Genomic DNA, 21,575 nt, shown 5'->3' with positions numbered 1-21,575 from the left:
AGCTGGACTACTGTCAGTGTGGGTAGGCTAGCCAGATCAAGCTCCATGGTTCCCTAGTTTTGTGTCAACAAAAACTTTTTGCAAAAATTGGAAACAATACTTTAGAAAAATTACAAAAATTCAATAATAGAAATTAATCCAAATTAAAAATTTCTTTTTTTTTTTTTCTTTTTTTTTAAAAAAAACAATTTTTGCACTAAGACAATTTAAAGGATTTTTAATTTGTTTTACTTAAAACTGTAACGCGATACTGAACACAAGTACAGGATCCCACCGCTGCCACCAAAAATGTTGGAAAATGGGTTATTGGTAAGGGCAGGTAGGTACCTACACCTAGCAACAAGCCACTAACCTCCACCTAGGTCCAGTTAGGTCTCAGTAAATTAACCCCAGCTCAACCCTTGGTAGCTTGGCAACGAGCGTCAAGGCTTAACTTAGGAGACAGTGTGTAAAGCATTCAAATATCACAAAACAGTAATTAAATAAAACACAGGAAACAGTTTAAAAATCCAAAACCAATTTATAAAAATAGTTTATATTTCTATCTTTAAAATGACACAAAAACGAATAAAATTGGATAAGGGGAACCGGAGATATGAATTTTTAAAGGATTATTATTTTTCTAGCGCTTAGAAACAAAAAGCGCCAATCGGGTCATCTGGTTGCACCTCGACCGGGGCAAAGTCAAAGTTTCAGGGCGACCGCGATGGAGCCCTGCTCGGCTACAGGTCGCGGGAGGCCTCGGTTAAAAAGTTACCTTCTGACTTAGTCTTTATTTTGAAGATTTTCTTCAGCGGGACGAACCTGCCAGTCCAATCCGACCTCCTGGAGCCCTTCTCCGGATACGCGATGCTGGATTCCTCAGTGGAGATTTTTACCTTCGGACTTAGTCGTTTTTTCGAGGTGAAAATCCTTCGACCGGGGTAAACCTAGATCTTGATCCGACGTCCATGGAGCCCTTCTCGGATACGATGGCTGGGAGGTCCCGGTCAACTTTTTACCTTCGGACTTAGTCTCTTTTTCGGAGATTTTTCTTTACCGGGACGAACCACCAAATCAGGCCGGGTCGCGGGTCACCTCCCCTACTCCTAACTTTGCTAGGGCAACACCTAGCTTACCCAAAGAGGTCACCCAACACTTGAGCAACCCCACCATGACCAATAGGGTCAGGGGACCTACTTTGCTATTGGCCCTGGGGTCTGCCTCCCAGGCCAGGTACAGTGCTGCCAGGAAGGCTAGCACCCAGCAGAGGCTACTGACAGCTGTCAGTACCCAGAACCACACCCTAAGCTCTCCACTGACAGGTGGCTGAGCTGCTTTAGGGGCAATTGTGGGGTCCTGGCACCTCCATTGCTGTCTAGAGTGGGGGGCTACCACCTCATGTGGCAGACACCCTCCTTCCACTCTCCCTTCTGTCAGTGCAGGGGCAACACCCTTCATCAGGACAGCTGCCTGACTACTCAGGACCTCCTTGGGGTCAGGTGAGGCCTCACCAGTGCCAATTCTGGGCTCCCCCCCCTACTGGGGCAGATGGCCTTTGGCTCCCTGGAACTCTCTTTAAGAGTGGCCTACCCTTCCTTTTCTTCTTTCCTTTTCTTGGGGACCCCTGTCTCCTAACTGTAGGGACTGACTCCCCATGACTTTTGTTTGGGGGTGCGCCCTGGGCGACCACCCCATCTGGGACCAGACTCACCTCTGGGAGGTCATTGCCCAGGATACAATCTAGGGGGAGGTCAGCACTGACTACCACCCTAAACCAGTCAAGGATACCCTCCCTCTCTAGGCGCACTATGGCTACAGGTTTGGAGGTGACCTCCCCTGTGGCTATCCTGACTTTCCTTGTCTTTCCTGGGACATACATGTCTGGGGTCACTAACCGGTCACTCACTATAGTATGACTGGCACAGGTGTCTCTCAGGCCAGTGGTAGGGATCCCATTCACTTGAATGTGGTGGAAGTGCCTACTCCCACCCTCAGGGATCACCAGCTTACCATCTGGTCCTGTCTCCCAGCTCAATGCTAGGAGGACTTCATCATCTGAGGAGTCCTCCTCTATGGCTACACTGGACAGCCCAGTGCTAACCTCCTTCTTTGGACAGGCTACATCTCCTCTGAAGTGACCTGTCTGCTGACAGTCAAAGCAAGCCCTACTGTCCAAGAGCTTTTTAACCCTGGGTCTCCCTGTCTCTGCTTGTCAGAGTGGGAGTGGGATTTACTCTCCTCCTTCTTAGGGTTCTGGGGTACAGAGGGAGTCTCTGTGGTGGGCTTACCACCTCCCTCCTTAGGTTTTTGGGGACCTGCCCCCCCCCTTCTTGGAGTCTCCCCCCTGGGACTTGACAACCACCCTGGTTCTCAACCACTCATCAGCTGCCTCCCCTAGCTCTCTAGGGTTGGTCTGCTTAGAGTCCACTAGATGCTGGTGCAACCTTTCTTGGGTACAATTGGTCAAGATGTGCTCTCTCATGATCAGATTGTATAACCCCTCATAAGTATTTACTTTGTTACCAATAATCCAGCCCTCTAGTGTCTTTAGTGAAATGTCCACAAAGTCAACCCAAGACTGGGTACTGACCTTCTGGGTGTCCCTGAACTTCATTCTATACTGCTCTGGGGTCAGACCAAACTTCTTGGTTAAGCACCTCTTCATACTAGGGTACGAATCTGCCTCCTCCCCCCTTAAGGTCAGAAGCCTATCCCTCCCTGAGTTGGGGACCAACTCCCACAAAAGGGAACCCAGTATTGAGGCCTAACCCTTCTCATCTGGAGTGCCCTCTCAAAGGCCTCCAACCATTTGTCTATATCATCCCCCTCTACATAAGCAGGAACCACCCCCTTGGGTAATCTGGGGCATACTCCCCCACCCATGGACACCTCAACTTCTCTGTCGCTGCCACCATCTCTTTTCTCTTTCTTTGCCCACTTTTTCTTTTCTAGGGCCAGCTTGTCTGCTTCCAAAGCTTTGTATGCTAGCTGGGCCTCCAGCTCTCTTTCCCTGATGGATGGGTTCTCTCCTCCTGAAAGGACCCCCTTCCCACCACTAGCTTTGGGTCTGCCCCTAGTGACTGTATGTAATGAGTTCTTCCTCATCCTCACTTAGGCTCAGATGCCCTCCCTCCCCTGAGTGGTTAGAGCTAGCATCCTCCCCTGTTTCTCCCTCCTCTGGAGCTTCCCCTGGATCTACCTCATAGGCCTCAGCCCATGCTGTCAGGGATTTGATCAGGACTTGCTTCCAGAGGTCAGTGGTTGTAGGCAACCCTCTTTCAGTACACAACCCCCTAAGCTGGACTACTGTCAGTGTGGGTAGGCTAGCCAGATCAAGCTCCATGGTTCCCTAGTTTTGTGTCAACAAAAACTTTTTGCAAAAATTGGAAACAATACTTTCGAAAAATTACAAAAATTCAATAATAGAAATTAATCCAAATTAAAAATTTCTTTTTTTTTTCTTTTTAAAAAAAAAAAACAATTTTTGCACTAAGACAATTTAAAGGATTTTTAATTTGTTTTACTTAAAACTGTAACGCGATACTGAACACAAGTACAGGATCCCACCGCTGCCACCAAAAATGTTGGAAAATGGGTTATTGGTAAGGGCAGGTAGGTACCTACACCTAGCAACAAGCCACTAAACTCCACCTAGGTCCAGTTAGGTCTCAGTAAATTAACCCCAGCTCAACCCTTGGTAGCTTGGCAACGAGCGTCAAGGCTTAACTTAGGAGACAGTGTGTAAAGCATTCAAATATCACAAAACAGTAATTAAATAAAACACAGGAAACAGTTTAAAAATCCAAAACCAATTTATAAAAATAGTTTATATTTTTATCTTTAAAATGACACAAAAACGAATAAAATCGGATAAGGGGAACCGGAGATATGAATTTTTATAGAATTATTATTTTTCTAGCGCTTAGAAACAAAAAGCGCCAATCGGGTCATCTGGTTGCACCTCGACCGGGGCAAAGTCAAAGTTTCAGGGCGACCGCGATGGAGCCCTGCTCGGCTACAGGTCGCGGGAGGCCTCGGTTAAAAAGTTACCTTCTGACTTAGTCTTTATTTTGAAGATTTTCTTCAGCGGGACGAACCTGCCAGTCCAATCCGACCTCCTGGAGCCCTTCTCCGGATACGCGATGCTGGATTCCTCAGTGGAGATTTTTACCTTCGGACTTAGTCGTTTTTTCGAGGTGAAAATCCTTCGACCGGGGTAAACCTGGATCTTGATCCGACGTCCATGGAGCCCTTCTCGGATACGATGGCTGGGAGGTCCCGGTCAACTTTTTACCTTCGGACTTAGTCTCTTTTTCGGAGATTTTTCTTTACCGGGACGAACCACCAAATCAGGCCGGGTCGCGGTTGAGGCAAGCCGGCTAGAATTGTCGCGGCGGGTCGGTCCCTCTATGGAGTTTTTTTACAAAAATTCTCAAATCTTCTCCAAACTTCTGGGGCTTCACCCAGATGTTCTTTTAAGGTTCTTTTGGGGTCCACAGCTCACTCCAAGGGTCCAGAAGTTCTGAGATGGTCCTTGGGGGGTGCGGACTTCAACTCCCAGAATGCACCTGGCGCAAACTCCTTTTTGGCCACTGGACAGTGGTCAGCTGGTCACTTTCTTCAGTAGTTGGTGCAGGGGACTCTGGATAGCAATTTTTCACCTGTAGCAAACAGGGAGTCCCTCCTTGAACCAGTTGAAGCCAGGCAAAGTCCTTCTTGTGGTGAAGCCCAAGTGTGCAGCTGGTGCAGTCCTTCTGAGTGCAGGTTCCAGGTGCAGGCCAGGGGTCCAGCAGGGCAGTCCTTCTTCTCCTTTAGTTCTTTTCTTGTTGAAATTTGGTGGGGATCTGAGGTGTGGGTGCAGGTCTGCCAGTTTTATCCTTGCTCCTGGGTGAAAAGCAGGGGGGTCCTGGTTCTCCAATCAGGTACAGGGTCGTCCCCCTGTGATGACCACTTCCTGGGAAGTGTGGCAAAAATCCATCCCAGAAGGCAACATTCTCTAAAAATCCAACATGGCTGAATCTGATTTTTGGAGGTTACATCTGGCTGAGCCCACCCACTGGTGTGGCTAAAAATCATAAACACACCCCTCTCCTGCCCTCTCCTAATCTAATCAAGGGGGCACCTAGTTGTCTGGGGTTGCAGGATGTGGGGGTGTTGCTGGTTGCTCCAAATGTCCTTCTCTGCCTTTGAAGACCAGTTTGGCAGCCCTCCCCCTTCCTGCCTCACCATCTGCTGAGGGGAGATTCTCTCCCACAGGCACATTCCTTTGTGTGAAGCCAGGCCACTTCACACCTCATCAAGGCAGCTTGGCGAGGCTGCTGCAGGCTGGCCAATCAGAGCACAGCAGCAAAAACAATGCAGAGCTGAAATTGGCAACTTTTTAGGTAAAGTCTAAAACCTTTTACCTGAACAAGTTATATTAAATCCCACAACTGGAAGTTGTGGGATTTATTACAACAATTAATTTGATACCAAATTCTTGGTATGCAACATTTAAGGAGACTTTAAAATTTAAAATAAAGTCTCCCCATTCTAGCCTATGAATGCCATTTATTTCAATGAGGGAAAAACAAATTTGGCTGTTTTTACCTCACCAGGGTTTATAAATCTATTTTTATAAAGTCCCTGCTTATAGTTACATAGCACCCAGCCCTAGTGGCACATAGGGCACACCTTAGGGGTGACTTATATGTAAAAATAGGGTAGTTTAAGACTTTGGAACTACTTTTAATTCCAAAGTCGAATTTGCATGTAACTTTAATTTAAAAGCAGCCACCAAGGCAGCCTATGCTGTGGTCCCTAAACCTACATGCCCTACCATATACTAGGGACTTATAGGTAGGTTAACTTAGCCAATTATAATTAGCCTAATTTGCATATCCATTTTACACAGAGCACAGGCCCTGGGACTGGTTAGCAGTACCCAGGGCACCATCAGAGTCAGGAAAACACCAGCAAAAAGTGAAAAATGGGGGCACAAAGTTAGGGGGCCTCTGCAATCAGCCCTGTTTTCTCACACTACGTTAACACATTTTTTATGCAGCTTCATTACACAATATATTGTAAGCTTTTCATGTTAATATTAATTTTAAAAGACACACTCCAGCAATCCCTCCTCTGATGACTCTTGTCATCACACAAATCTTCCCCACTAATTTTACATACTAAAATTCCCTCATATCAATCTCTTCCATTCTTGGTTTCCCCTTTGATCTTGCCCTGAATAATTTTTCCCTTTGTTTTTCTTCCCTCCTCCTATTATTTTTCGCCATCTTCAATTTTATTCTTTTAATAATTTTACATGCCACCCATGATCCAAATAAGCAATCTATAACAATCAATATCCCCTGTATTATTTTAGACAATATCCCATGCCAAATGTTACTAATCCTATTTCCCACTGAAGCAAATCCTTTCCCAACCTTTTTCCAAACACCTGGTTCTTTCAAATCCTTCAAGTCTGTACTATCCCTAGTCAAGTTAGTAAGCATACTTCTAATCTCATTACTATTATCTGGTATGTAAGCGCAACAATGACACCCATTGAGCAATCTACAAACTCTGCCATTTTTCGCTAAAAGAATGTCTAAAGCAAGCCTGTTTTGAAGAGTCATAGCCCCCTCCGCAGCAAGTTCAGTATCCAACAGGAGTATAGCCCCTGAAAAGTTTGTCAGCATGTTATCCTCAATAGTAGACAACTTTTGAATCTTTATGGAGTACAAAATAGCTCCCACTGAAGAAATTATCGTCCCAAATATGTCTCCTACTACACCAGCAGCAGTCTCTCTCTTATGTCTAGTACGATGTAATTCAGACAATTTTGGTAACCTTTTCAAATCGTCAAGTTGATATATCTTTGGGAAAACTATTCCCAAATAACATGTCCCATACCATCCCTTTGGAAGACGGTAATAAGCATTAAGTCCACATATATAATAAATCCCGGAGATTGCTGGATCCTGTCCATTTAACATGAACGTCCATTTACTCTGAAACAAAAACACACGCTTACATTCACTCATTCCCACAAACACATTGTCATAGTATGATTTGGTCTTGGATATGCAAAGCTTTCCTACATGTTGTGCGTCTAAAGCTAACTTCCCTTGTTCTCTAATTGCACTATAACCGTCACTACTAGCAAAGGCCCGTTGCTGTAATCCTTTCTCTAGGTTACCCTTCAATGCCCTTCTTCTCTCTTCCGTGTGATCTAAAAAGCTTTTCTCTACAGGTGTAAGCAAACATGTCAAATTATTGTGGTGTGCATAAGATGCACTAATTGTTAATGTCGCCTGAAAGAATCCTTTAACTAACTTTATGCTATAGTACTTAGCTACCCCACTCACATCCTCTATGATAGGCACATTAGAAAACACAAGATCATGATTTGAGTAAAAATATTTAATCTCTTCCTGGTTATAGAATCTTGTTAGTAACAGACTACAACGTATCCCATATGTTAATGACAGTCTATGATAGGTAACCCCCTCTTGTACCGAAACAGGAATCTGTGTACACACAAAACAATCTTTTGCATCCATTGTGTCAACATACTCACTTAGCAAGCGATAGAAAACATCAGTGGATAGTTCCCCTTTCGAGTTAGTTCCCTCATGCAAGTATCTTGTATCCAGCTCAAACCTCTCCCAGGCTGTTAGTGCATTGGTAGTCTCAGGAATTGTAGCATTGTTAGTCCCACTTTTATCCATTAGTGTCATACTCACAACCACGACCCTAATGAATATTTATTACATGAACCTTTTTTGCAAAAGTATTTGGTTCAAGTAAACTTAAAGTGTTGGGATTCGAGCCCAGGGCTCCAGAGAGACTGGAGCCTAAATCCAGCCACTTTAGACTGCTCGGCCACGCTACCTCACATCTACAAGCTCACAACTATAGTAACTTGGCCAAACACTGTGGAAACCCGCTGTGGTGACCTGGCTATTCAGGGTAACGCAGCATTCACCAACAGTTGAGCGAGTTACAGGTAAAAAGCAAAGTATAATAACTGTTTGCATATAATATATGTCTTTCCTTATTTATTCTTCTTTCCCATTGTATGTTTGCTCTCTGCTTTAGAAACGCGAGCTGTCATCACTGCAACGAAACGTATCACACAGCGTTCTACTGTTTACACTCACTGAACTTTCAGCATCACAGTGACCACTCTCGTCGCCTCTATAGTTAGACTTCAAGACAGCTGATTTGTTTACCGATACAATTCTTGTCACCTTAGGTTGTTGTTTTTAAAAATAAGAAGGCTCGGTCCCAGTGTCTGGCTACCCTTATATACATAACGCCACCACTTTACATAGTCTCACCTCTCGATATGTGGATCGTAGGTGCAGAAGGCAGAGAGTGAGACACTGATGCAGATAAAATACGTTTGTGAGTTGAAAAATACTGGTAGTGGTGGGATTCAAACCCACGCCTCCAAAGAGACTGGAGCCTTAATCCAGCACCTTAGACCGTTCGGCCACACTACCCTGTGCTAACCTGTTTCTGTAAGCTTTCTGAAGTGAGATGTTCTGTTGTATAGGGGAGTTGGAGAATAAGGGTGTATAGCCTGTGAAGTGATCCTAGGAAAGTCAACGCCAACAGCAGCAGGCACGTGATACATTTAGTAGGTCAGGATTGGCCCCGGGCCATGGGAGGTGTCAGGGAGCGCCAGTCCTGAGAGTCCGTAGGAAGACAACCCTTACATTGGGGTCTTGCACGCGCTGCTTCTCTTTCTTTAAGGATAAGGAATCAAACTATCTACGTCCCTCAACTTACCAACCCTCCGCCTCAGGAAAGATTTTGTGATTCATGAGCAGAACCCGCCTGGCGCTGTTTACAGTAATGCCTAAGCACAGTACTCAACTGAGCGGTGTTTCCAAACTGAGCCGTTGTACTGCCGGAAATACCATGGGATATGTAATTTAACTTTCACATAAAATAGGGTTAACCCAGCCCTACCACATACTAAAAACTAAAGACGGAACATTAAACAGACAAGGATAGGATTCAAACCCATACGTGCAGAGCACAATGGATTAGCAGTTCATCGCCTTAACCACTCGGCCACCTCGTCTTCAAAACACCATATTTCAGGAGTACAAAATATGGTAGCCAAAATGTGTTCTATTAGGTGATAGTTGTCTAAACATAATAAAGAGCATATATTTACAGATTGTTATGGTAACTTGTTGTCTTCAGCTTTGCTCTATACAACCTTGTTGTCCATCCCTACTTCAGCTTGAATTTATATGTTAAATGTAATGTAATCATGAAAATTACACTTTCCAAACGTGTTCTATCCATATGTGATGTTCTATCACACTACCCTCAAATGAGCTAAGATTGCTTTAATTCTGTTGTACATGGATTTAAAGTGCAATATCATACCAATATTGTACTGGTATGGCGCTTTCGAGTCTCTAGGTGTCAGTCATTGGTGGGGTGCTTTCATGTCAACATTAGGCAGCAAATAGTACACAATTAAGGAAAACTGCCTTCCCATTTAATGTGCATTGTTCTGCAAAAAGTTTTAAGTAGGAGAAAGTAAAACTTAGATTATAAAACCGTCTAAACTTGGAGTATTGCCGCTACAGCTATGACACTTCAGTTTAAAAACGTATGTGCATCAACAAGAAATATGTTTGCGCTAAATAAATTGCTGTCCGACTACTCACGTAATGCATAAAACTGAGGCAGTCGTAATTACAATACATTGAAGTAATATTTTGGTAGTTTTTGTTGACGATGACTCCGCAGCAAGCGATCAGATTACTTTTTATTAGTGAAGGCGCGTCAGAGCCTTGATAAGTAAACTTACAAGGAGACACGTCTAGGTCGATGAACCTTTTAGACCAGGTTCGGGGACTTCCCAGTACGAGATGTCTTTTGGCATCACACATCAATAGATCAATATCTCAACAACAATCGCAATAACTAATCAGCATGCTAATCAATAACCTTTAATGAGAGTCAAGAAAGTGAACACACCATGATATTTCAGTCATGAATAACCACACCAATTTAGTTAAGTGTTAGGATATTTATTTCCCTACTGGTTACAATCTAAAGTCATTTCTGTTAATCTCATCAGCAATTCATCTCATTAGTAACTCTTCAGATTTGCAATTAGAAACGCAATCAATCAATGCATAGAGAATATTCACTCAGTATTAACACATACTTATTAAGAAGCAACTTAGCAAAGTCTCAGTAGTGCATAGTTCAACAAAGCAAGAACTCAGTCATTTGTCTATTTGCGTCAGATTTTAGTGAACACCTTAAATAACCTCGTATTAGCATCAGCATGTTGGGCTTCATGCAAAACAATTTAGCAAACACAAATTTGGAAAACATCTAACTATGGCCTCTATCAAAGAGCAGTTGGTACCTAGAAAGTAAAGGCAAAAAGACAATTACAAATTTCATCAGATAGTCACCCATCCAACGGATCAGCAAACAGCGTCAGTCTTCGTCCTCTGGACATCAGTCGTTTGCATCATCAGCAAAGAAAGGACAGAGCAAAGTATCAGTATGGCATAGCTAAGGAACAAGAACTTCCCTCATATAGAGGAGAAGTAAGTATCAGGTAAGGACTACGTAAAGGGTGGATTAGAGTAACAGGGCGAACAAACGGCAAAGTCTCAAACGAAATGGCCTAAATGGCTCAGTAGAATGGCAAAGAATGGCTTGGAGTGGAATGTCCAATAAATGCCTGATTTCTCCTCGGGTCATGTGGTTAAATCAAAACTGTCTAATTTACTTCTAATTCCTCAATGGATAATCATTGGTGCATCGTCATCTCTGTCCAATAATCTTCACCAGAGTTTTACACAAACCACAGTTCTCATGTCGTTGATTGGCCCATGTTATTGACGTTTTCATCGGTTGGAATGTCAGGTAAGAAAAGTTACATTTTACGCTACAGTCAGTAGTTCCATTGTTTTCTCCTACTCCAGGCAGCCTTGCACCTGTTACAAATTACACTGTTGCATTCAGCAAGAATGTATCCTTGAGCAAGTAGGGTCCCATGAGAAAGAATTTACTACAGCTACACACATCTCTAGCTTCTGGGAAAGTACAGTTTCATGTCCTTCAGGAAAATATCACATTGCACGTTAGAAAAAGACAGTTTAATATGAGACCAGGCAGCTAGGCACAGACCTTCGCTAAACTAAGGCCTACTGCTTAATGAACAAACTCCTAATACATAACTCCAATTTTGATATGTTAATACAAATTAAAAACATTAGTACATAATTAATTCAGCATTAATAACTTTCATTAGTCTTCGTATACATTGGTAGCCACTCCCCGTGGGCACATTTCAAACGTGTGCATTATTTCTACGTTAACACATTTTTTATGCAGCTTCATTACACAATATATTGTAAGCTTTTCATGTTAATATTAATTTTAAAAGACACACTCCTGCAATCCCTCCTCTGATGACTCTTGTCATCACACAAATCTTCCCTACTAATTTTACATACTAAAATTCCCTCATATCAATCTCTTCCCTTCTTGGTTTCCCCTTTGATCTTGCCCTGAATCATTTTTCCCTTTGTTTTTCTTCCCTCCTCCTATTATTTTTCGCCATCTTCAATTTTATTCTTTTACTAATTTTACATGCCACCCATGATCCAAATAAGCAATCTATAACAATCAATATCCCCTGTATTATTTTAGACAATATCCCATGCCAAATGTTACTAATCCAATTTCCCACTGAAGCAAATCCTTTCCCAACCTTTTTCCAAACACCTGGTTCTTTCAAATCCTTCAAGTCCGTACTATCCCTAGTCAAGTTAGTAAGCATACTTCTAATCTCATTACTATTATCTGGTATGTAAGCACAACAATTACACCCATTGAGCAATCAACAAACTCTGCTATTTTTCACTAAAAGAATGTCTAAAGCAAGCCTGTTTTGAAGAGTCATAGCCCCCTCCGCAGCAAGTTCAGTATGCATCAGGAGTATAGCCCCTGAAAAGTTTGTCAGCGTGTTATCCTCAATAGTAGACAACTTTTGAATCTTTATGGAGTTCATAATAACTCCCACTGAAGAAAATATCGTCCCAAATATGTCTCCTACTACACCAGCAGAAGTCTCTTTCTTATATCTAGTACGATGTAATTCAGACAATTTTGGTAACCTTTTCAAATCGTCAAGTTGATATATCTTTGGGAAAACTATCCCCAAATAACATGTCCCATACTATCCCTTTGGAAGACGGTAATAAGCATTAAGTCCACATATGTAATAAATCCCAGGGATTGCTGGATCCTGTCCATTTAACATGAACGTCCATTTACTCTGAAACAAAAACACACGCTTACATTCACTCATTCCCACAAACACATTGTAATAGTATGATTTGGTCTTGGATATGCAAAGCTTTCCTACATGTAGTGCGTCTAAAGCTAACTTCCCTTGTTCTCTAATTGCACTATAACCGTCACTACTAGCAAAGGCCCGTTGCTGTAATCCTTTCTCTAGTTTACCCTTCAATGCCCTTCTTCTCTCTTCCCTGTGATCTAAAAAGCTTTTCTCTACAGGTGTAAGCAAACATGTCAAATTATTGTGGTGTGCATAAGATGTACTAATTGTTAATGTTGCCTGAAAGAATCCTTTAACTAACTTTATGCTATAGTACTTAGCTACCCCACTCACATCCTCTATGATAGGCACATTAGAAAATACAAGATCATGATTTGAGTAAAAATATTGAATCTCTTCCTGGTTATAGAATCTTGTTAGTAACAGACTACAACGTATCCCATATGTTAATGACAGTCTATGATAGGTAACCCCCTCTTGTACCGAAACAGGAATCTGTGTACACACAAAACAATCTTTTGCATCCATTGTGTCAACATACTCACTCAGCAAGCGATAGAGCACATCAGTGGATAGTTCCCCTTTCGAGTTAGTTCCCTCATGCAAGTATCTTGTATCCATCTCAAACCTCTCCCAGGCTGTTAGTGCAGTGGTAGTCTCAGGAATTGTAGCATTGTTAGTCCCACTTTTATCCATTAGTGTCATACTCACAACCACGACCCTAATGAATATTTATTACATGAACCTTTTTTGCAAAAGTATTTGGTTCAAGTAAACTTAAAGTGTTGGGATTCAAGCCCACGGCTCCAGAGAGACTGGAGCCTAAATCTAGCCAGTTTAGCCTGCTCAGCCACGCTACCTCACATCTACAAGCTCACAACTATAGTAACTTGGCCAAACACTGTGGACACCTGCTGTGGTGACCTGGCTATGCAGGGTAACGCAGCATTCACCGACAGTTGAGCGAGTTACAGGTGAAAAGCAAAGTATAATAACTGTCTGCATATAATATATGTCTTTCCTTATTTATTCTTCTTCCCCATTGTATGTTTGCTCTCTGCTTTAGAAACGCGAGCTGTCATCACTGCAAGGAAACGTATCACACAGCGTTCTACTGTTTACACTCACTGAACTTTCAGCATCACAGTGACCCCTCTCGTCGCCTCTATAGTTAGACTTCAAGACAGCTGGTTTGTTTACCGATACAATTCTTGTCACCTTAGGTTGTGGTTTTTTAAAATAAGAAGGCTCGGTCCCACTGTCTGGCTACCCTTATATATATACGTCACCACTTTACATAGTCTCACCTCTCGCTATGTGGATCGTAGGTGCAGAAGGCAGAGAGTGAGACACTGATGCAGACAAAATACGTTTGTGAGTTGAAAAATACTGGCAGCGGTGGGATTCGAACCCACGCCTCCAAAGAGACTGGAGCCTTAATCCAGCGCCTTAGACCGCTCAGCCACACTACCCTGTGCAAAGCTGTTTCTGTAAGCTTTCTGAAGTGAGATGTTCTGTTGTATAGGGGAGTTGGAGAATAAGGGTGTATAGCCTGTGAAGTGATCCTAGGAAAGTCAACGCCAACAGCAGCAGGCACGTGATACATTCAGTAGGTCAGGATTGGTCCCGGGCCATGGGAGGTGTCAGGGAGCGCCAGTCCTGAGAGTCCGAAGGAAGACAACCCTTCCATTGGCGTCCCGCACACGCTGCTTCTCTTTCTTTAAGGATAAGGAATCAAACTATCTACGTCCCTCAACTTACCAACCTCCGCCTTAGGAAAGATTTTGTAATTCATGAGCAGAACCCGGCTGGCGCTGTTTACAGTAATGCCTAAGCACAGTACTCAACTGAGCGGTGTTTCCAAACTGAGCCGTGTACTGCCGGAAATACCATGGGATATGTCATTTAACTTTCACATAAAATAGGGTTAATCCAGTCCTACCACATACTAAAATCTAAGGACGGAACAATAAACCGACGAGGAGGGGATTCGAACCCATGCGTGCAGAGCACAATGGATTAGCAAACCATCGCCTTAACCACACGGCCACCTCGTCTTTAAAACACCATCTTTCAGGAGTACAAAATATGGTAGCCAAAATGTGTTCTATTAGGTGATAGTTGTCTAAACATAATAAAGATCATATATTTACAGATTGTTATGGTAACTTGTTGTCTTCAGCTTTGCTCTACACGACCTTGTTGTCCATCCCTACTTCAGCTTGAATTTATATGTTAAATGTAATGTAATCATGAAAATTACACTTTCCAAACGTGTTCTATTCATATGTGATGTACTATCACACTACCCTCAAATGAGCTAAGATTGCTTTAATTCAGTTGTACGTGGATTTAAAGTGCAATATCATACAAATATTGTACTGGTATGGCGCTTTCGAGTCTCTAGGTGTCAGTTATTGGTGGTGTGCTTACATGTCAACATTAGGCAGCAAATAGTACACAATTAAGGAAAACTGCCTTCCCATTTAATGTGCATTGTTCTGCAAAAAGTTTTAAGTAGGAGAAAGTAAAACTTAGTTTATAAAACCACCTAAACTGGGAGTATTGCCGCTACAGCTATGACACTTCAGTTTAAAAACGTACGTGCATCAACAAGAAATATTTTTGCGCTAAATAAATTGCTGTCCGACTACTCACGTAATGCATAAAACTGAGGCAGTCGTAATTACAATACATTTAAGTAATATTTTGGTAGTTTTTGTTGACGATGACTCCGCAGCAAGCGATCAGATTACTTTTTATTAGTGAAGGCGCGTCAGAGCCTTGATAAGTAAACTTACAAGGAGACACGCCTAGGTCGATGAACCTTTTAGACCAGGTTCGGGGACTTCCCAGTACGAGATGTCTTTTGGCATCACAAATCAATAGATCAATATCTCAACAACAATCGCAATAACTAATCAGCATGCTAATCAATAACCTTTAATGAGAGTCAATAAAGTGAACACACCATGATATTTCAGTCATGAATAACCACACCAATTTAGTTAAGTGTTAGGATATTTATTTCCCTACTGGTTACAATCTAAAGTCATTTATGTTAATCTCATCAGCAATTCATCTCATTAGTAACTCTTCAGATTTGCAATTAGAAACGCAATTAATCAATGCATAGAGAATATTCACTCAGTATTAACACATAATTATTAAGAAGCAACTTAGCAAAGTCTCAGTAGTGCATGGTTCAACAAAGCAAGAACTCAGTCATTTGTCTATTTGTGTCAGATTTTAGTGAACACCTTAAATAACCTCGTATTAGCATCAGCATGTTGGGCTTCATGCAAAACAATTTAGCAAACACAAATTTGGAAAACATCTAACTATGGCCTCTATCAAAGATCAGTTGGTACCTAGAAAGAAAAGGCAAACAGACAATTACAATTTTCATCAGATAGTTACCCATCCAACGGATCAGCAAACAGCGTCAGTCTTCGTCCTCGGGACATCAGTCGTTTGCATCATCAGCAAAGAAAGGACAGGGCAAAGTATCAGTATGGCATAGCTAAGGAACAAGAACTTCCCTCATATAGAGGAGAAGTAAGTATCAGGTAAGGAATAAGTAAAGGGTGGTTTAGAGTAACAGGGCAAACAAACGGCAAAGTCTCAAACTAAATGGCCTAAATGGCTCAGTAGAATGGCAAAGAATGGCTTGGAGTGGAATGTCCAATAAATGCCTGATTTCTCCTCGGGTCATGTGGTTAAATCAAAGCTGTCTAATTTACTCCTAATTCCTCAATGGATAATCATTGGTGCATCGCCATCTCTGTCCAATAATCTTCACCAGAGTTTTACACAAACCACAGTTCTCATGTCGTTGATTGGCCCATGTTATTGACGTTTTCATCGGTTGGAATGACAGGTAAGAAAAGTTATATTTTATGCTACAGTCAGTAGTTCCATTGTTTTCTCCTACTCCAGGCAGCCTTGCACCTGTTACAAATTACACTGTTGCATTCAGCAAGAATGTCTCCTTGAGCAAGTAGGGTCCCATGAAAAAGAATTTACTACAGCTACACACATCTCTAGCTTTTGGGAAAGTACAGTTTCATGTCCTTCAGGAAAATAGCACATTGCACGTTAGATAAAGACAGTTTAATATGAGACCAGGCAGCTAGGCACAGACCTTCGCTAAACTAAGGCCTACTGCTTAATGAACAAACTCCTAATACATAACTCCAATTTTGATACGTTAATACAAATTAAAAACATTAGTACATAATTAATTCAGCATTAATAACTTTCATTAGTCTTCGTATACATTGGTAGCCACTCCCCGTGGGCACATTTCAAACGTGTGCATTATTTCTACGTTAACACATTTTTTATGCAGCTTCATTACACAATATATTGTAAGCTTTTCATGTTAATATTAATTTTAAAAGACACAATCCAGCAATCCCTCCTCTGATGACTCTTGTCATCACACAAATCTTCCCTACTAATTTTACATACTAAAATTCCCTCATATCAATCTCTTCCCTTCTTGGTTTCCCCTTTGATCTTGCCCTGAATAATTTTTCCCTTTGTTTTTCTTCCCTCCTCCTATTATTTTTCGCCATCTTCAATTTTATTCTTTTACTAATTTTACATGCCACCCATGATCCAAATAAGCAATCTATAACAATCAATATCCCCTGTATTATTTTAGACAATATCCCATGCCAAATGTTACTAATCCAATTTCCCACTGAAGCAAATCCTTTCCCAACCTTTTTCCAAACACCTGATTCTTTCAAATCCTTCAAGTTCGTACTATCCCTAGTCAAGTTAGTAAGCATACTTCTAATCTCATTACTATTATCTGATATGTAAGCGCAACAATTACACCCATTGAGCAATCTACAAACTCTGCCATTTTTTACTAAAAGAATGTCTAAAGCAAGCCTGTTTTGAAGAGTCATAGCCCCCTCCGCAGCAAGTTCAGTATCCATCAGGAGTATAGCCCCTGAAAAGTTTGTCAGCATGTTATCCTCAATAGTAGACAACTTTTGAATCTTTATGGAGTTCATAATAACTCCCACTGAAGAAATTATCGTCCCAAATATGTCTCCTACTACACCAGCAGCAGTCTCTTTCTTATGTCTAGTACGATGTAATTCAGACAATTTTGGTAACCTTTTCAAATCGTCAAGTTGATATATCTTTGGGAAAACTATCCCCAAATAACATGTCCATACTATCCCTTTGGAAGACGATAATAAGCATTAAGTCCACATTGTTGGAAAATGGGTTATTGGTAGGGCAGGTAGGTACCTACACCTAGCAACAAGCCACAAACCTCCACAAAAGTACAGTTAGGTCTCAGTAAATTAATCCCAGCTCTACCCTTGGTAGCTTGGCATCGAGCGTCAAGGCTTAACTTAGGAGACAAAGTGTAAAGCATTCAAATATCACAAAACAGTAATTAAATAAAACACAGGAAACAGTTTAAAAATCCAAAACCAATTTATAAAAATAGCTTATATTTTTATCTTTAAAATGACACAAAAACGATTAAAATCGGTTCAGGGGAACCGGAGATATGAATTTTTAAAGTATTATTATTTTCTAGCGCATAGAAACAAAAAGCGCCAATCGGGTCATCTGGTTGCACCAGGACCGGGACAAAGTCAAACTTTCAGGCCGACTGCGATGGAGCCCTGCTCGGATACAGGTCGCGGGAAGCCTCGGTTAAAAAGTTACCTTCTGACTTAGTCTTTATTTTGAAGTTTTTCTTCACCGGGACGAACCTGCCAGTTGGATCCGACCTCCTGGAGCCCTTGTCCGGATACGCGAAGTCGGTTTCCTCGGTGGTGATTTCTACCTTCGGACTTAGTCGTTTTTTTCGAGATGAAAATCCTTCGACCGGGGTAAACCTGGATCTTGATCCGACGTCCGTGGAGCCCTTCTCGGATACGATGGCTGGAAGGTCCCGGTCAACTTTTTACGTTCGGACTTAGTCTCTTTTTCGGATGTTTTTCTTGACCGGGACGAACCACGAAGTCAGGCCGGGTCGCGGTTGAGGCAAGCCGGCTAGAATTTCCGCGTCGAGTCGGTCACTTTATGGAGCTTTTTTCTAAAATTTCTCCAATCTTTTCCAAACTTCTGGGGCTTCACCCAGATGTTCTTTTAAGGTTCTTTTGGGGTCCACAGCTCACCCCAAGGGTCCAGAAGTTCTGTGATGGTCCTTGGGAAGTGCGGACTTCAACTCCCAGAGTGCACCTGGCGCAAACTCCTTTTTGGCCACTGGGCAGTGGTCAGCTGGTCACTTTTTCAGGAGTTGGTGCAGGGGACTCTGGTTAGCAATTTTTCACCTGTAGCAAACAGGGAGTCCCTCCTTGAACCAGTGGAAGCCAGGCAAAGTCCTTCTTGTGGTGAAGCCCAAGTGTGCAGCTGGTGCAGTCTTTCTGAGTGCAGGGTCCAGGTGCAGGCCAGGGGTCCAGCAGGGCAGTCCTTCTTCTCCTTGTAGTTCTTTCTTCTTGAAATTTGGTGGGGATCTGAGGCGTGGGTGCAGGTCTGCCAGTTTTATCCTTGCTCCTGGGTGAAAAGCAGGGGGGCCCTGGTCCTCCAATCAGGGACAGGGTCGTCCCCCTGTGATGACCACTTCCTGGGAAGTGTGGCAAAAATCCATCCCAGAAGGCAACAGTCTCTAAAAATCCAAAATGGATGAATCTGATTTTTAGAGGAGAGATCTGGCTGAGCCCACCCACTGGTGTGGCTAAAAATCATAAACACACCCCTCTCCTGCCCTCTCCTAATCTAATCAAGGGGGCACCTAGCTGTCTGGGGTTGCAGGATGTGGGGGTGTTGCTGGGTGCTCCAGATGTCCTTCTCTGCCTTTGAAGACCAGTTTGGCAGCCCTCCCCCTTCCTGCTTCCCCATCTGCTGAGGGGAGGTTCTCTCCCCCAAGCACATTCCTTTGTGTGAAGTCAGGCCACTTCACACCTCATTAAAGTAGCCTGGCAGAAGCTGCTGCAGGCTGGCCAATCAGAGCACAGCAGCAAAAACAATGCAGAGCTGAAATTGGCAACTTTTTAGGTAAAGTCTAAACTTTTTACCTGCACTAGTTATATTAAATCCAACAACTGGAAGTTGTGGGATTTATTATAACAATCAATTTGATACCAAATTCTTGGTATGTAACACTTAAGGAGACTTTAAAATTTTAAATAAAGTCTGCCCATTCTAGCCTATGAAGGCCATTTACTTCAATGAGGGAAAAACGAATTTGGCTGTTTTTACCTCACCAGGGCTTATAAATCTATTTTTATAAAGTCCCTGCTTATAGTTACATGGCACCCAGCCCTAGGGGCACATAGGGCACACCTTAGGGGTGACTTATATGTAAAAATAAGGTAGTTTAAGACTTTGGAAGTACCTTTAATTCCAAAGTCGAATTTGCATATAACTTTAATTTAAAAGCAGCCAGCAAGGCAGGCTTGCTTTTAAAATGACACTGGGCACCTCAGCAATGCACCTAGGTGTGCACCACCTATGCTGTGGTCCCTAAACCTACATGCCCTACCATATACTAGGGACTTATAGGTAGGTTTACTTAGCCAATTATAATTAGCCTAATTTGCATATCCATTTTACACAGAGCACAGGCCCTGGGACTGGTTAGCAGTACCCAGGGCACCATCAGAATCAGGAAAACACCAGCATAAAGTGGAAAATGGGGGCAAAAAGTTATGGGGCCTCTGCAATCAGCCCCAGTTTCTCACACAACCCCCCCCCCCAGCCCACACGCCCAGGAGACTCAGCCCAACCCTGGGAGAGTCTTCCTGGCTTGTTAGGCGAGGAAGACAGTGAAGAAAACTGGCTGTCCCTTTTGCAGGGCCTACTCTGCCTTATATCCCCCTGTCAGGGTCACTCCCTCTGGGTAGTGAAGCCATCCCAACAGTAAAAGGACCCAACTCAAACTGAAACTTCCCTCTAGGGGGGTCTTCCTCCTCTCTCTCTGCCAACTTGGGTAGTGAGGTGCCCACCTCCCCTACTCCTAACTTTGCTAGGGCAAGACCTAGCTTACCCAAAGAGGTCACCCAACACTTGAGCAACCCCACCATGACCAACAGGGTCAGGGGGCCTACTTTGCTATTGGCCTTGGGGTCTGCCTCCCAGGCCAAGTACAGTGCTGCCAGGAAGGCTAGCACCCAGCAGAGGCTACTGACAGCTGTCAGTACCCAGAACCACACCCTAAGCTCTCCACTGACAGGTGGCTGAGCTGCTTTAGGGGCATCTTTGGGGTCCTGGCACCCCTCTTGCTGTCTAGAGTGGGGGGCTACCACCTCCTGTGGCAGACACCCTCCTTCCACTCTCCCTTCTGTCAGTGCAGGGGCAACACCCTGCATCTGGACAGCTGCCTGACTACTCAGGACTTCCTTGGGGTCAGGTGAGGCCTCACCAGTGCCAACTCTGGGCTCCCCCCCTACTGGGGCAGAAGGCCTTTGGCTCCCTGGAACTCTCTTTAAGAGTGGCCTACCCTTCCTTTTCTTCTTTCCTTTTCTTGGGGACCCCTGTCTCCTAACTGTAGGGACTGACTCCCCAGGACTTTGGGTTGGGGGGGCGCCCTGGGCGACCACCCCATCTGTGACCAGACTCACCTCTGGGAGGTCATTGCCCAGGATACAATCTAGGGGAAGGTCAGCACTGACTACCACCCTAATCCAGTCAAGGATACCCTCCCTCTCTAGGGGCACTATGGCTACAGGTTTGGAGGTGACCTCCCCTGTGGCTATCCTGACTTTCTTTGTCTTTCCTGGGACATACATGTCTGGGGTCACTAACCGGTCACTCACTACAGTGTGACTGGCACAGGTGTCTCTCAGGCCAGTGGTAGGGATCCCATTCACTTGAATGTGGTGGAAGTGCCTACTCCCACCCTCAGGGATCACCAGCTTACCATCTGGTCCTGTCTCCCAGCACAATGCTAGGAGGACTTCATCATCTGAGGAATCCTCCTCTATGGCTACACTGGACAGCCCAGTGCTAACCACCTTCTTTGGACAGGCTGCATCTCCTCTGAAGTGACCTGTCTGCTGACAGTCAAAGCAAGCCCTGCTGTCCAAGAGCTTTTTTAACCCTGGGTCTCCCTGTCTCTGCATGTCAGAGTGGGAGAGGGATTTACTCTCCTCCTTCTTAGGGTTCTGGGGTACAGAGGGAGTCTCTGTGGTGGGCTTACCACCTCCCTCCTTAGGTTTTTGGGGACCTGTCCCCCCCTTCTTGGAGTCTCCCCCCTGGGACTTGACAACCACCC

At 43.5% G+C, this 21,575-nt stretch overlaps 4 non-coding genes across 4 annotated transcripts; all 4 read right to left on the bottom strand.

The window, feature by feature from the left end:
* Positions 1–8,386: 8,386 nt before the first annotated feature.
* Positions 8,387–8,468, bottom strand: TRNAL-AAG (transfer RNA leucine (anticodon AAG)). The gene has a single exon. It is a non-coding gene; the product is annotated as a tRNA-Leu (tRNA).
* Positions 8,469–8,973: 505 nt separating this feature from the next.
* TRNAS-GCU (transfer RNA serine (anticodon GCU)) lies at positions 8,974–9,055 on the bottom strand. Its single transcript has one exon. It is a non-coding gene; the product is annotated as a tRNA-Ser (tRNA).
* Positions 9,056–13,709: 4,654 nt separating this feature from the next.
* On the bottom strand, positions 13,710–13,791 carry TRNAL-AAG (transfer RNA leucine (anticodon AAG)). Its single transcript has one exon. It is a non-coding gene; the product is annotated as a tRNA-Leu (tRNA).
* Positions 13,792–14,294: 503 nt separating this feature from the next.
* Positions 14,295–14,376, bottom strand: TRNAS-GCU (transfer RNA serine (anticodon GCU)). Its single transcript has one exon. It is a non-coding gene; the product is annotated as a tRNA-Ser (tRNA).
* Between the last annotated feature and the right edge of the window lie 7,199 nt (positions 14,377–21,575).

This window comes from Pleurodeles waltl, chromosome 12, assembly GCF_031143425.1.
Source record: "Pleurodeles waltl isolate 20211129_DDA chromosome 12, aPleWal1.hap1.20221129, whole genome shotgun sequence".
NCBI classification, from domain to species: Eukaryota; Metazoa; Chordata; class Amphibia; order Caudata; family Salamandridae; genus Pleurodeles; species Pleurodeles waltl.
Note: the sequence above shows the minus strand (reverse complement) of the source record. Positions and strands in the feature narration are given on the sequence as shown.